This window comes from Octodon degus, unplaced genomic scaffold (assembly GCF_000260255.1).
Source record: "Octodon degus isolate 3935 unplaced genomic scaffold, OctDeg1.0 scaffold00131, whole genome shotgun sequence".
NCBI classification, from domain to species: domain Eukaryota; kingdom Metazoa; phylum Chordata; class Mammalia; order Rodentia; family Octodontidae; genus Octodon; species Octodon degus.
This window is the reverse complement of record NW_004524707.1, coordinates 87,182-91,508: the sequence shown is the minus strand read 5'-3', so window position 1 is coordinate 91,508 and position 4,327 is coordinate 87,182.

Genomic DNA, 4,327 nt, shown 5'->3' with positions numbered 1-4,327 from the left:
ACTTCAATAAAGCCGATTAAACAATTTATTTTAAACATGGGAGAAAGAATAATGAGGCTACATCCTAGGTGTAAAATGGGATCCAAACTATAAATAAAAGGGCCAAGGTGTAATAAAGCAAGGTACAACATTTGCGCTGTGCTCCACCTGGAGCGAAGTGTCTGCGGGAGAAGATAGCTATTCAGGGGGCGTGCGTGCTTGCGGGGAGGCACTGAGGGCAGCAGGACATTTCCCACGCACATCCCTGTCCTTGTACCTCCACGGGCAGATTACGAAGCCATGATTTTCATAGGTGTAAAAGTAGACCAGGCAGATTTCAGAGGTCACACAGGGGCACTAATGAAACCAGGAACTCAGGCTGCAAGTGCTGGCTTGTGATCCCAACCCTGGACACATGCACAGAGCTCTTTTGCAGTTACAGGGAAAACATCAGCTTTCATAAACTACCCAGGAACCTAGAGATCTCAGGGTACCTCTGACTGTACATTACTATGCCGCTGGAGCTACAGATTTTTGTTGTTGTGTTTTAGCCTTGGGTTTTAAGGCAAAAGAGACAGCCCGGCAAAGTCTCACACATGTTATTTGAAAGTATTGTGACAGCCAAGAAATTGGGCTAGTGTCAAGAGAAACCGCAGTGGCTGTTTCCTTTCTATTATTTTTTAAAAAGCAATTTTGATCTTTCAAGCCCTGGGAGAAAAAAGTTTACTAAATATACCTCTGCGGGGGTGTGTGTTGATTCAAGCATTTATCTTGTCTCTGATCTCGGGAGGCATTCATCCTCTCCAGCTTCCCACCCTCTACCACTCCACATGGTTTCTCCTTGACGGGTCCCACTCTCCAGGCTCCTAAAATCTGTAGGATCAGGGGCAAAGTTCAAAGCATTTTCTAAAGAAGGTGGGCCCTCTCCTCTCCCTGTCATATTTGGGATTCCAGAAGGCAGAAAACTGTCTTAAGCAGGGGACAAAAAGAGGCAAATATATGACTTATGTAACAAAAAGTCCAGAGAGGGTCAGGTATTGCTTATGGTTAGGATCAGGCTCAAATCAATGAAGGGACAGTGAGTTGGTTATCTCTGTTTGCCTTTGATCTACACTGACTTCAGTCTAAGCTGTATTTGTAGAAATTTAGCAGCCAAAGTTGTACGCTAAATCCTGAGGCTCTTAGTCCTTTGATGGAATTTGGGGAATTGACTTTTCCTTGGTTCCTTTTGGCCTGGCTCGAGTCCTGTGCCCTTCCTTGAAGCAAGCATTATTGCTACTGATGAAGGGCTTACGAGCTCAACCCAGAACTCATGGCTAGAGAAGAATGAAAACTCCCCCCAAGAAATGTGGTAGAACAAGGCCATCTGGAGAGGATGTGACTAGTGGGAGCCCAACTGACCAACGTCCACTGAGCTCAGCGGCGTGCAGCAGGGTCTCCAAGGTTGTCCCTTTGGCCTACCTTACTGAGTCTTCAGAAGAAGCAAGAAAGGGTTTCTGAATTCTTCCAGGGCTAAGTACCATAGGACCCTGCACTTACAGACAGAACTAATGAATTCTTAGACCATATTTCAAGTGTTCCATACTTGGCCCCAACTTCTCTCTTTATTTCTCCCCTCACTGAACCTCTTCCCTAGCCTGACCCATTTCATTTAGCAAGGCATAAACACACCAGTTCCAATTACTCAGTCAAAATACAACCCTGCCACTCAGTATTTATAGAATCTTGACCAAGCTATTCTCCGGGCTTGTTTGCTCTCAGTTAAATAAGGATGATGATAATAAATAATAATAATAGATGCTTATTACTTTAAAAGGTTATAGGAGACTGTTTGTGTAAAGAGCACTTATAGGGCTGATAACTTTCCTTAGTCCTTCTCCTTCATACTTCTTCTCAGCCCTATTTACCCTGGTGAGGCCCAGAATACTCACTTCTTGTTTGGACACCTCCTGGGTTCCTTTGTGCTCTGGCTTCTGAGTGGACTTGGCAATGGGGCTGGAGTACAAGAATTCCCACCGGTCCCTTGTATTGTGTCCTGCCACATATCCCCTCCTCCATGACCTACCCTCTCATTTCTTCCTTGTCGCTGCTATTTCTTCTATTGTCAGCCCTCGAGGGTGTGATGGCTTCATGTTGTTGCTTGGTCCTTGGTCCCTTCACAGTCTTCCTCTGTTGCTTAATGTTGCTCATAGTTCTTCATCTCTTCATGAGATTTCTTCACTAACCCATCTGGTATTAGGTGTTGGTTCCTGCCAAGATCCTGACTACTACGGTAGTTGGCATCAGAAAAAACGGTCTTAGTTCATGACATTCAAAATGATATTCTGTAACCCAGTGTTTCATTTATTTAATGAAGACATAAATGGAAAGAAATGGGACACCAATGTGATGTGTAATAGCATTAAGATTATTACTGGGGCAGGATTTAGCTCAGTGGTGTAGTGTCCACTGGGCAAGTGTGAGGTCCTGAGTTTGTTTCTGGGTACCTGCCCCACCCTGGCCAGAAAAGTTTATTTTTAAAAAATATCATTGCTAAATATCATTGATGTGGATAGACAAATCAATGGAAGCCAAAATTTATGTGAGCAAGTGACTTTTTTGTAGTCAGGGCTTATAAGGGAAAGAATTTAATATAGGACACATAATTTCTAGAATTATTTTGTAATAGTCACCCAAAGAGTCAAATGGAAAAGTGTGGGAGATCGTCCCTACACTAGAGATCCAAAGAATCCAACTGAAAGGGGCTGGGGATACAGTTCAGCAGCACAAGCACCCACAAGGTCCTGAGTTCAATTCCTGGTACAAACAAACAAACAAACAAACAAAACAAAACACAAAAGTGGACCCAGCTGAGGGCCTGGATCTCATGGCAATGTCCTGTACAAGTCCTGTTGAAAACCTAGAGCCCATGGCCTTGTCTCTTGCCAGTCTGTATCAAGGATCTGTACTGGAAAGGCCATCCTGAGTGACAGCAAGGACCTGAACTCCTCTGACAATGAGAACAGCTGAGTTCCTATCAGGAAACCTAGTGTGACAAGCTTCTATAGGAGAATCAACAGCATACCATCTTCCCCTCCAGTTCTGCTTTTATGCTGTTGGCAACAGTCCTGAGGTGGGCTTCCACACCCACCACCACACTGCTTCAGTTCAGTGGAGTGTTTAAAGTTGACCATTAGTTAATCTACTACATGACTACAGCAATTAATTGCTATGACAACAGTGATAAATACAATAACTGCAGAGTAAGTTGGCTACTTCTGACTATTCTGGAGAGTGTGTGTATCAGAGACAGATAAATTTCGGGCAGGGGAAATGGCTCAGTGGAAAAAGCACTTCCATGGCAAGCTCAAGGGCCTGAGTTCAAACCTTGGGTCTGCAAAAAAAAAAAAGAGACATATAGCAGACAAAGACAGAGAGAAGCAAAAAGATGAGAGACAGAGACAAAGACAGAGAGACAGAGAGAGAGAGAGAGAGAGAGAGAGAGAGAGAGAGAGAGAGAGAGAGAGAGAGAGAGATTTTCACTGTTATGACTGTTAAGTAACACTACTATGCATGACTGCTAATGTCAAATATTCTCTGTAAAGCTTAACTGCTAAAATATCCATGGGCAGTAAGAAATCATGGTTCTTCAGTCACATTTTATATTTCAAGGTTGATGATACTCAGATAAAATTCTAATAATCAAGTATATTGTGCCAATTTAAGTATACTAATATAGACCCAGATTCTCTTTTTAAAAATGTTATTAATTCCTATTTTATATCCCAATCTGCTCCTGACATTCATACCAAGCTAAAAAGACAGATCTTGGCCTTCAAACACCATAGAAAAACTAACTTAACCTGACTTTCCCTGTCTTCAATGATAGAGACAAAAATTAACTATATACAAGTGTTAACTTTTGGCTGTGACACTTGGAACAACCATCAAAGTAGGGCCTGGTTCTATCTACAAACTAGAGGGTCACTGGAAATGAAACTGCTCTGTCTGCCAGACAGCAGGTAAGTCATCCAATTCCCTGCCCTCACAGGAAAACTCAATACAGCCAGATCCATCAATACTTGACCTGCTTGTCTTGCCACTGAAGAGAAACAATAGAGCTTGGCATCCATGGCCCATATCAAGGTACCTCTGTCAGAGCCTCAAGTCTTGCTGGACATCTTAAGTCAAAAAAAAAAAAAAAAAAACTTTTCTAGCTGACATGGAACCCACATATAGTGTTCTTCCTGAGTTTTAAAATCACTATATTAGATCTACAATCTCCATAGTGGGTGTTAATTGCCAATCTACATGACCCCTTCAGGCAGGCCCATTCCATACTGACTCCAGACACTGTTCTTCACTCATA